Below are 13062 nucleotides of genomic sequence, written 5' to 3' on the forward strand. Positions count from 1 at the left end.
ATTTCAATAGCTGTAACACATGGGATCCCAGTGAAAGTGACAGGCATGTGACAGGAATGGGCTGCTTAATTGACATGCGCAGGTTCTACAAAACTCCCAAGCAGCCAGGTACCAAAAATTTGAAATAGGACTTTTTTTTTTTTTTAGTGCAGTGCAAGTAAAGCATAGAGCTATGCTGGAATCCTAGCACCTGGCCTTGAGTTCTGTACAACTGAACCCCGCTGGTATGTTCAACCAGAGTTGGGCTTACGAGTTGTAGTCAGAATCTGGATGATTTGCTTCCCAAATTTCCTTGCTCCTAACTGAAAATTTCAGGTTACCTCTGCAGAAGAAAATAATCAAAAACAAAAAAAAGAAAGAAAGAACAGGATACTAGAAAAGTCCAGCAGTGGGGGATTCGGTCAAAATGACAATTCACTCCCTGTCACAAAGAGCAGCCAGAACCAAGACTAGAGAATCACAGACAGGGGCCAGGTGGTGGCGCACCTGATTAAGCACACACATCATAATGCTCAAGGACTCAGGTTCAAGCTCCTGGTCCTCACCTGTAGGGGGAGAGCTTCACAAGTGGGGGAGCAAGTCTTTTTTTTTTTTAATTCCTTTTTTGTTGCCCTTGTTATTTTATTGTTGTAGTTATTATTATCATTGTTGTTGTTGTTAGATAGGACAGAGAGAAATGGAGAGAGGAGGGGAAGACAGAGAGGAAGAAAGAAAGATAGATACCTGCAGACCGGCTTCATCATTTGTGAAGCGACTCCTCCTGAAGGTGGGGAGCTGGGGGCTCGAACTGGGATCCTTATGCCAGTCCTTGAGTTTTGTGCCACCTGCGCTTAACCCACTGCACTACCTCCCGACTTCCTTGGAGCAAGTCTTTAGGTGTCTCTCTGTTTCTTTCCCTCTCTTTCTCCCAATTCCTTCTCAATATTCTGTCTTTATCCAATAACAAGTTAAATAATAATAATATAAAGTAAAATAAAATGAAGAATCACAGACCACTGATTTTCCCACTTCCAAAAGGATCATATTTTCTGGGTGTCCTGCCAGTCTTCTCATCAGACATCCTACTTCGCTACAGTAAGTAAAAACAAGTTGCACAGCAGCCAACATTCAGGTACTGGGGATAATCTCATCTACAGAGGACTAGAAGCATTAAACCTGTTCTAGAGAGATGGGCAGGTCCAGGAAGGCAGACTAGGGATAATGCTTCTCCTCTTGTGATTACAAATATGCACCTAAATAATGATTCATTGACATAGAGACAGGCCTGAATTCAGATGACTAGAGCTTTCAAAACAAAGGATGAAAAAGTAGCCTTGAGATGGGTAGGAGAGATAGCAAGACACTCTTATGAAGCAAGAAAACCTACCACAGGACCAAAGAGGTACATACAATCTGTCTAAGATGTGAAATTTTCGTAGACAGGATGTTTTGCCTTACACCTGATACTTCAACCAGCGAAACACAGGTGAGTCCCTCCAGTGACAGGCAGAGAGCAGTGAGTACAAGGAAGGTGAGGAAAAAGTAGAACATCAAAACCCTGCTAGTAGGTCCACTAGCAGGCTCAATTACTCAGACCCCCAAAACAGTTCAAAACATTTTGAAAACCACCTTAGCCATAGGTGAAGGAATACCAGATACTATCTTTACATCATTGACCTCACATGTGAAAAACTTTACGGTACAAGCCAGGGGTGGAGTCAGCAGCAGGAGCCATCTTATCAACCTGTGACAATCTTGCTGCTAACAGTGCAAGTGGGTACCATATTGCAACCCATCTTCTGTACTACTAGACCCAGCAATTAACTGATGAGAGCTCCACCCACCCCCTAGAAAGAGCTATGTTACCTGGAGGCTACAATCAGTCCTAGCAGATAAACAGGCAAGAATGTTGTTAGGCACCAACTAACTGCCTGTTAACAAATAAACCATGGTCCCATAATCAATAAGATAACTAAAAAGACCTCCCAAAATAGACCCAGCTTAGCAAGTGGGCCCTGCTGCTTGCTGGTTTTCCTTTCTGAGACATAGTCTGCCAGGTCCTGCTCCTTTCTGAGCCTTCAAACCCACTCCACTTCCTCCAAAGCACAGCAAGCAAGCTCCTGGACATCTATCTACAAGGCCACCTGTGTATCTCCAGCTGCCTACAGAGTCCCAGCTGCCACCATATGAAGCCAGGTCGGGTCCTGCAGGTGCTGCTCACCGTGACCAGCAGCCCAGCCAGTCCAGTACACTTCCTCAGCTAGTTAACAGCTGTGTCTCCAGAAGCTTACCTGCCCTTGTGACATGATGAGCTGCTGCTCTAGGGCTGCCTAGGTGCCCAGGAAGCACCAACACAACAGGAAATCTAGATACACTGGACCACACCCCACAGCACGTCGATAGAGCCAAAGGCCAAGCTTGGACCCACATGCCACCCACTGAACACATTCTCCTAGTTCCGGACTGAGATTAAACTCAACTAATGTGACACCACCTGACAGAGTTGATTGTTCTTCCCACAGTGCTGCCCCAAAACACAACAGGCAGGTGTGTACATTCCACAAACGGACACAACTTGATCAACTCAGGAAAACCAGGTTGGGAGTGGTGCTTTTTTTACCCCACAGGGTATCAACTGCATAACAGAAAATATTCAGCACTAGAGCTAGTAGAGGTAAAAGTGGGGCCTGAAACCTGGTCCCCCTGCTTTTTCTTATTCTTTTGTTTAACAGAATACAGGACAGAGAGAAATCAAGAGAAGAGGGGAGAGAGAGAGAAGAGGAGAGAAAGATAGACACCTGCAGACCTGTTTCACTGCTTGTGAAGTGACTTCCCTGCAGGTGGGGAGCCGAGGGTTCGAACTGGGATCCTTACACCTGTTCTTGCGCTTTGTACCACCTGCGCTTAACCCACTGCGCTACTGCCTGACTCCCAAGGTGTTTTTTGTTTTTTTTTTTACAAAGTATTGACTTTTTTTTTTAAAGGTTTCATTTATGTATTAATGAGAAAGATAGGAGAGAGAGAAAGAACCAGGGATCACTCTGGTACATTTGCTGCCAGGGGTTGAACTCAGGACTTCATGCTTAAGAGTCCAATGTTTTATCCACTACAACTCTGGTACATTTGCTGCCAGGGGTTGAACTCAGGACTTCATGCTTAAGAGTCCAGTGTTTTATCCACTACACCATCTCCTGGTCCACAAGGATAATTTTGGTCCCATTTTATAGAGATGTGATGAGGGCTAAGTGAATGAACGCATGTAGCTCAGAGTCCAGCACATAGAAGGCATTCAGTAAGTGATAACATAAGTGTCACACTATTTAGACAGTGATATTGCCAAAGATAGATGCCCTGGTCTCTCAATCCTCTCCATCTCTGTGGATTTTAGCAACCAGATGACGTGCTCACTGTTTTAGACTGGGGAAGAATCATGAAGGCACACAGACAAACTTTGAGGGGGTACGTGGATACATACAGGTTTTTTTTATTCCTTTTATATATTTTTATATTTATTTATATTTATTTTTCCCTTTTGTTGCCCTTGTTTTTTATTGTTGTTGTTGATGTCATCATTGTTAGATAGGACAGAAAGAAATGGAGAGAGGATGGGAAGACAGAGGGGGGAGAGAAAGATAGACATCCGCAGACTTGCTTCACTGCCTGTGAAGTGACTCCCCTGCAGGTGGGGACCTGGGGGCTGAAACTGGGATCCTTCCACCGGTCCTTGTGCTTCACGCCATATGTGCTTAACCTGCTGTGCTACCACCCAACTCCCTAAATATTTATTTATTTATTTATTCCCTTTTGTTGCCCTTGTTTTTCTTATTGTTGTAGTTATTATTATTGTTGTTGTTGATGATGTCATTGTTGTTGGATAGAACAGAGAGAAATAAAGAGTGGAGGAGAAGACAGAGAAGGGGAAAGAAAGATAAGATACCTACAGACCGGCTTCACCACCTGTGAAGTGACTCCCCCCAACCCCCGCAGACGGGGAGCCGGGGCTTGAACTGGGATCCTTACACAGGTCCTTGTGCTTTGTGCCACCTGCTCTTAACCTGCTGGGCTACAGCCGACTCCCTTTTTGTATTCTTTAAAAAAAAATTTGAGTGATTTAATATTGATTTTCAAAATTATGAGATAACAGTGCATAATTCTACACCGTTTTCACTGCCAGAGTTCTGTGTACCCATCCCCTCCACTGCAAACTGCAGTTGTTCTCCCAAGGTCACAAATATGGGTGGACTATTATTTCTATAACTATCTGTATTTATATACATAAGTGGGTTGACCATTTTTTCTATGGTCCTGCCTTCTTTTCTTTTCTAAGTCACCCCCTACACCTGTTACCACTTCTGAATGTCCTTTTTTTCCTCTTCCAGGACATTCAGAGTTCTCTGGTTATTTTCCTCAAAAACTTTTCCTCCTCTGGGGGTACGGATAAAAAAATTTTTATAGAGTACAGAAGGTGGAAATTCTGGCTTCTGTAATTGTTTCTCCGCTGGACACACTTTGAGGTTATTTATTTATTTATTATTTATTTTCACTTTTGTTGTCCTTGTTGTTTTTATTGTTGTTGTTATTATTGATGTTGTTGGATAGGACAGAGAAATGGAGAGAGGAGGGGAAGACAGAGAGGGGGAGAGAAAGACAGATACCTGTAGACCTGCGTCACAGCTTGTGAAACAACTCCTCTGCAGGTGGGGAGCCAGGGGCTTGAACTGGGATCCTTAGCCAGTCCTTGCACTTCACTTTCAGTTTTTATACCTTGGCATTTATTGTGTATCTAGAAAAAAATCAGGGTAATTATTCCCTGAACATAATTAATCAAATTGAAGATAAGACTTTCAAAAGTACATACATAAAGACACACATACACACACACACACACGAAGATGTGGTATGTAATATGAGCAAATTATCATGACACCTAAGGTGAATCTTAAAGGATGTGTAAGAGTGAGAGAGGCCTTCTGACAAGGTAGCTGTCTATCCAAGGCCCAGGGGATAATCCAGGATAATAAAAGGAAAGAGATATAAGGCTGGACAAGGGGCTGTCAAAATTTAAGATGCTAGGAAGAGGGTGTGAAGAGGGCCTTGGGGTCCTAGTGCATGATGACAGAAAAGAACCCGAGTTGTGGGTGACAGCTTTGCGCAAACATCTTTCATAATGAGATGAGAAACTGTGCCCAAGTGTCAACAACTGTGCTGTAAACCATTAACTCCTTAATAGAAGGATTAAAAACAATAAAAATAGTACCGAAGACAATTGAAAAGGAAATGGAGAATATGTTGGTGGCAATTTGAGCAAGGGAGGTCCCAAAGTTGAATGAAATGGCAGAAATTGCCAAGGGAGAAAAATAACTGAAAGAGTTTCAAAGCAAGTGTTAAAGGTAAAGTCTGATTTCTTACTGCTCTTACGAAAGATGAAAGAGGAAAGAAAGAGCCAAAGAAGGACAGTCAGACAAAAAGGAAGAAGAGTAGACACGCTGGGAAATTTCCAACATCCCAGAAAGGGAAAGGACATAAAAATTGAGACTCACTGTCAATAGGAAAAATATTGTTTTGTGATGTTCCAACCTAATAGAGAATTAGGATTTGATAGGGTCAATTGGATCAACAAGCCAAACAGGAAGTAGCAGAAAGACCTTTATTTATGGAACAGTGAAAGCAAGCATCAAAAAGTATAGGTTCAAACCTGGCACACACTGCATTAAAAAAGCTTTGGGTTTGTGTTCTCTCTCTCTCTCTCCCTTCCCTCCCCTCATTCTCTGCCTCTGTCATAAAAAAAAAAGTATAGAATTAATAATGTCCCATCCTCCAATCCCATGAAACTTCATTAAGAGTTGATGGATAGTGAGCAGACAAGGAAAACTACCTTTCTATTGAAAAGTCCCAAACAAAAGGCTTCAGCTTATTTATGGCCCTTGAGGTAGAGAATGAGGAGAAAAGGAGAACTCCGAGCAAGATGATACTGAGTCAAAGTTAAGAAATATTTCTTCCAGAACCCTACTCCACTGGGGAAAGACAGAAACAGGCTAGAGGTATGGATCGATCTGTCAGTGCCCATGTCCAGCAGACAAGCAATTACAGAAGACAGATTTTCTACATTCTGCACCCCAAAAAGATCTTTGGTCCATACTCCCAGAGGGATAAAGAATAGGGAAGTCTCCAATGAAGGGGATGGGATATGGAATTTTGGTAGTGGGTACTGTCCCAGAATTTTGTCCATCATTATTAAATCAGTAGTAAGAGAAAAGAAAAGAAAAAATAAAACATAAATAAAACATAAAAATAAAACAAAATGGATAAGGTGGTGATAGGTGCTCTTGATAAAAGAAAGGAAAGAAAATGTGACTCAGTAAGGTGGCAAGAAGCAATAGCAAATATGGCAGTCAAGAGAAACATCACTGAAAAGAAGACATGTGAGTTAAAGGAAGAGATGACATATCAGGGAGCACATCTGTCCTCAGTGAAGGGAACAGTGAGCGCAAGTGCCCTGCATTTGGAGATCTTCACACTGGTCCAAAGAATAGCATAGAGTCTCTTTTCTTTCTTTCTTATTTTTCTTTCTTTCTTTCTTTCTTTCTTTTTAATAAAATTTCTTTGAATTTTTTCACGTTATTTTTATTTATTTATTGGATAGAGAAATTGTGATGAAGGGGTGAGGTACAGAGAGAGAGAAAGAGATGCAGCACTACCTTACTTCTCATGAAGCTTTCCCCCTGTAGGTGGGAACTGGGGCCTCAAACCTGGGCCCTTAAGCATTGTAACATGTGTGTTCAACCAGGTGAGCTACTTACTGTCTAGCCTCTAGAGTCTCTTTAGTAGGGTGACATTGAAGAGTTAGTACACATGTCACTATGGGCAGTGGAGTTTAATGGGACCTCAACCATGAAGCCAACAGCATCTTCATTTCCACAGTTTTTAAATGAACTGTTATTTCACTGTGTGTCCATTTCTTTGATACAATGCGTCATGCCCAATCCAAATTTTACTTTGTGTTCTCCCTTCCTGTCCATATTTTTTAGGTCCTGCCTGTAAGTGAGATAGATCACTCAGTAACTGTCCTCTCTTTTGACTTATCTCACATAACATGATGTCTTTGAGTTCCATCCAAAATGACACAAAGGAGGTAACTTTGTCAATGACTGAGTAATTTCCCATTGTGTACATATGCCACTTTTTTTTTTTTAGGTCATTCTTCTGTCATTGGATATCTGTGTTGCTTCTAAGTTTTGGCTGTTGCAAATTGTGCTGCTGTGAACATAGATATATGTAGATCTTTACTGATAAGTGTTTTGATTTCCTTCGGGTAAATCCAAAGGATAAAAATTCTAGGCTCTAGGATATGTCCATTTCTACTATTCTAAGAAATCTCCAGCCTGTTTACCACAAGGGTGGACAAATTTACACTCCCATCAGCAGTGCTAAAAATGTTCCTTTTCCTCCACATCCTTGAAAACATTTGTTGTTACTGCCGTTTCTTCCATTCAAGTAATAACCAGGCCTGACCCTGCTTAGCTTCCAAGATCAAACAAGATTGGGCTTGTTCAGGATGGTCTGGCTATAGACATTTCTACCCTTTCTAATGTAGAACAGAATGCAACATTCTTTGGATTTTGGACACTCACTATCCCATAATGTTTTCAAGATTTCCAGTCTAGGAGCCAGGATTAAGGTCATTGAGGGAGATAAGGCAGAGTGAGGTCAGTATCCTAAAAGTGCAAACTGAATCTTTAGAGATGAAAAAATGAAATTTCAGCAGCAAAGGATAGTATAAGTATTCCCAGTCATGAATCTGGATATTATTCTTGAACTCTAGCCCTGTCCTGTGGGAGAAACCAGGCAAGAGATAGTTGCTGGTGGTTTTGAGATCACATTCACAAAGTTAATTCAAAAAAGGTTAGTCAACATGGCAACTTAGATACCCAAGAAAACAACTTTGGAAGAAGCAGATAAGTCAGTGTGTTAGATTAAGTCTGATGACAGATACCTAGAAAAATGCAAGACCTGGATTTAGGAAATACAACCATAAGAACAACTCCTGGAACTTGGGTAGGACTTGATTTTAGCCTATTTGAATCAGATCTAATTCAGTGGCAAGTCAGAAAGTTACTTAGATTATTTTATCCTCCACCCAGGGGTAAGACTAGCTCCAGAGTCTCAACAGAGGCCAACTTTAATTGTGGGGTCAAAGCTTTGAAAAGTGTGGGGTGGCCACTGCCCAGAACTCAGTCAATCTGCAGAAATATAGAAGCAATTAAATATTGGCTCCAATTACTTGTCAGTTCCTATAACAACCCTTTGATTATAATCTCCTCAGGGAAGAGAATATTTCCTAGTCTTTATACTTGGTCATGTGACTTGTTTTGGACGAGAATAAATGGATAAAATAATAGAGTGTCACTTACAAAACTAGACTTTGCCATTTGCACTTGTCCTCTTGAACACCTCCCAATAGCATATGAAAAACAGGCATGGTCCCCCCCCCAAAAAAAAAAGAAAAAGAAAAACAAACTATATATATATATCCCAGCCTCTGAAGCAGAACAATCAGAAAACACAGTCTGGACTAGTCAGACTCCAAATGACCAGTCTTCAGATACAGGAGGAGACAATAAATGCTTCTTGTTTTATAGCAAAAAATCAAATAACTTTGGCCCCATACCAAGGTGCCTAGAACAGTGCTATTTCCACTTCTTCAAAACCTCACAATTAACTTGCTAATATCATTCAAAATGCTTCCTATAAGTCAGTAGGGTACCTGGATTCCACATGGTAAGGGAAAAATCCAGATGCTTCTATGCCAGTAAATAAAGCAAAAAGGTGGTTACCTCAGATACCTGGGGCAACTACTGAGCTTACTGTCCTATGCCTGCCAGTTGGATCATCACAAAATCTGCAGGAGGACACTGAAGGTCTACAGTAGTTTGGGACTCACACACACAGACAAAAATAATTCATTACGCATAATGGTGATGTTGGCAGTGCATGCCAAATGGTTAAATCTAATGTAGCATACAGTTTCATTAAGGCACAACAAAATTAATCCATCCCTTCCCACCAGGAGGTTTAAACAAAAGCAATGGGGAAGGAGCTGCATGTAAAAAGCAGCAATTCATTAATGAAATGAAGACATGTAAAATAATTAGGCTTATAACAAGAGATTAGAGGACTAAATTAACCCTTCTGTTTACTTTGCACAGGATGCAATGGAGAACTTGGGCAAATGTTAGATTATTATGGAAATGTCACCTTCTGAGATTAACCCAGTGACCTCCTATGAATGGGGTAATCTGTGGCAGCCCCTGGCCTAATAATATTTTGTTTTATGATGGCTGAAACTGTCTCTGTGAGGTAGTTCTGTTTGGGTCCCAGAGGGATTTAAGGAAACAGGTATATACGCCACTGGAGTTGCAAAGGAAACAGTTAATTAAAAAAAAAAAGTGGATGTTTGATGTTGACATGCTGTATACTAACTTAGGTAATTAATAATGTTGAAATGAAGGGGATGACCTCAACCAGTGGTGGACTGAAGCTTTCCTTTGCCTGGTTAGTAATGATAAGCTAAGGACAACCGAGGGATTTTTTTTTTTTCTCTATCCCTAGTCCTCACCCACATGAGGAGGATAGTAGGAAGGAAAACCTGTCCACATGATGGGTGAAAATACAACTCAGAGAAAAAAAAAATGGAATGCAAACCTCCTGACAGTAATACTCCTGTCCAAAGAGCCTAGGGCTTTGGAACTTGACCCCAATTTTTCACACTAAGCTCCCCAATTTAAGGGCTTCAGGACAGATTTCTAGGCTTCTGTTTCCTATACTGATGCAAACTCTTCTGTGTGTCAGAAGAAATCTGGACTCTGAATAGATTTACACTGCAAACCTAGACTTCACAGTCTGTCACTGAACGTGAGGATATTCCATGTGTTCAGTAGTAAAAGGTCATAAGAGGCCATTTTTTCATTTTTTGTAGTATCTATATTTATTTATTTATTTACTGGATAGAGACAGCCCAACTCAAGAGGGAAGGGAGTGATAGAGAGGGAGAGACACCTGCAACATTGCTTCACCACTCACAGAGATTAACCCTGCAGGTGGGGACCAGGGGTTCAAACCTGGGTCCTTGCACATTGTAACATTTGCCCTCAACCAAGTGAACCACCACCTGGCCCTAAGAGTTCATCTTTTTAATAGGGACAGTCAGCTAGAAAAGCCACGTCCAAGGGCATAAAGAGTAAGAGGGAAATAATAACCCAATCTACTGACCCAAGCAGAATCTTCTCAATGGAGTTGAGAAACAGCATCCTTTTTAGGACTCTCCACACAGTGGCAGCCCCCAAAGGACTCCTTGACCCAGGCCAAGGTCTACAATTTCCCTGATAATATACCACATGCCGTACATAAAAGTCAGAGATGCTTTTGTGTGTTTCATATTGGTGATATTATGATAAACAAAACATATAAAAAACAGTGATTGCTGATTCAACATGATGAACTAAGGACCAGAAGCTTGCCTGTGATATTGAGAACCGAACCGGTAATTTCTTTAGTACCTAGTTTGTGATTTTTCAGAACATCATCTTCTTTCAACACCCAATAGCAAACGTATGTTTTGCATTTTACAAATTAGTAAACTGGAGCTAAGAAATTTGTATGAAATCATTTTATCAGGTGCTAGGAAATGACCCAGGATCCCATGCATTTGCAGTAAGGCTAAGTCACCTCCTTGCCCCAAAATATTTTTAATTCTCTGTTATCAAAGAGGGAAAGACCCCAAAACACCACTGTACTAACCAGAGTTCCACATATCTCTGTTCTTGGTGCTCTTGTGTGGTGCTGAAGATTGAACCCAGGACCTGAGGCATGGTAAGGTATATACTCTACCTATTGAGCCATTTCTTAGGCTGAAAAATATTTTTTTTAATTTTTATTCTATTTATTGATTGGATAGAGACAGTCAGAAATCGAGAGGCAAGGGGGTGATAGGGAGACAGACAGACACCTGCAACCCTGCTTCACCACTCATGAAGCTTTTCCCCTGCTGGAGGCGACCAGAGGATCAAACCTGAGTCCTTGAGCATTATAACATGTGCACTCAACCAGGTGCGCCATCACCTGGCCCCAGGCTGCAAAACATTTTGAGGGCGATTTGATTTTTAAAGTTTCTGGGGATCTACAAATTATCTTCTAAGGCACCTCCCCAGACTGTCTGAGTAGATGATGAGATTAAAAAAAAACAAACAGTGAGAAAGAAAGACAAGAGAAACCAGAGGATACATCTGTTTCTCAAAGACGGTTGCCATAGGCTCAGAACTAAAAATGAGTTCTTTGTCCAGGAGTGAGTCTGGACTATATGCCTTTAAGGCCCAGCTCTCATGTCTGAGCTGTGTCCTAGAGTTGGAAAGTAAGAAGTGAGGCATGGAGGAGAGTTAGGTGAGGCAAACTCATAGGATTCTCAGGAGAAATTGATGTCATCTGATCTTTCAACATGGCTCTAGTGAACTGCAAACATAATCCAAAGCTAGATGTGGGCAACTGCTTCAATGCGCTTAATGAAGTCGATTTGAAATTTGGGGATTTCTGTAGCCATGGGACTACCCTGTTTGAACAAGATTGAAAATACTGCACCCCTTCCTCTCATCTAACCCTATATTCTGGAAAGTCCACTTCGCCAGCACTGGGTCTTCTCACACATGCTTCTCTTGACTCACATTGATTCAAGCCCGAGAGAATAGAGAGCTAGTCTAAGAAGACAAAGAAAACCCTGTGTTTAACTCTCTCTTTCTTTTTTAAAATTTTTCCCTTTTTAACATTTATTCATTTATTTATGTATTGCCTTTTTGTTGCCCTTGTTGTTTTCTTGCTGTAGTTATTATTGTCGTCATCATTGTTGGATAGGACAGAGAGAAATGGAGAGAGGAGAGGAAGATAGAGAGGGGGAGAGAAAGATAGACACCTGCAGACCTGCTTCACCACTTGTGAAGCGACTCCCCTGCAGGTGGGGAGCCGGGGGCTGGAACCAGGATCCTTACGCCGGTCCTTGCACTTTGCGCCATCTGCGCTTAACCTGCTGCACTACCGCCCACCCCCCTCTTTTTTTTCTTTTCTTTTCCTTTCTTTCCTCCTCCTCCTCCAACTTTTCCTCCTGCTGCTCCCTTTTTTTTTTTTCACAGCTCTTGATGTTTACTTAGCCTGTTTTCAAACTTCTACAAGGGTACTCTGTGACTCATTCATTAATTCACCTACTCATGCCTACTTTGGGATGCTTACAAGACAAGGACTGTACTGAGCTTTCCTGACATGATGCTACTTAAACATTATGTCACAATAAACTGGGAGAAGGACACTGTTACATCTGGTTTATTTATTACTGAGGCACTAAGAAACTGAATCGCTCTCCCAAGGTGTCTGGCCATTAGTGGTTGGAGTCTGTCTCTGAGCTCTGGACTCTCTAGTCACACACATTACATCATACTGTGTTCCTTGTCTCACATTTGTTGTCAAATGATTTTTTGCTAGAAATTTGTCATTACTATCCTCAAAAGAGCAGACATGTTTGCCATTATTTATATATTCAAATTGAGGTCTTAGGGTCTTTCTGGAATAAATAAGGAGATAGAACCCCCTTAGACTATAGTCGTCTTTATTAATCTTCAGTAATCTATTTTCCTGCTGAGCCACACTGCAATTTCCAATGCTAAGCATAAAAGTTTCCCCAGAGAGGTGTTATGTCCTTGATGATACGTCAAACAAAGAAAACAAATTGTTAAACTTTGCAAATCTGTAAATTGATGGTATCCAGAGTCTAGCACACAATCTTGTGCATATTAATTGTTTAATAAACATTTGATGTGAGTGAATGAGTGAGGGAACGAGTGAGTGAGTGAGTGAGTGAGTGAGTGAGTGAGTGAGTGATGCTGACAGATCCCTGAGGCTTCTCTGATCTTTTCAAATCATTGTCAAGTCATAGTGATTTTCGAGAAAAGAACAAAACTGCAGGCCTGGCATGCCTGCACTGTTCTCTAAAGGTAACTGTGTTGAGGGTGGAAAGTACACAGTTCTTGATGGAAATACTTCTTT

The sequence above is a fragment of the Erinaceus europaeus genome, chromosome 5 (genome assembly GCF_950295315.1).
Source record: "Erinaceus europaeus chromosome 5, mEriEur2.1, whole genome shotgun sequence".
NCBI classification, from domain to species: domain Eukaryota; kingdom Metazoa; phylum Chordata; class Mammalia; order Eulipotyphla; family Erinaceidae; genus Erinaceus; species Erinaceus europaeus.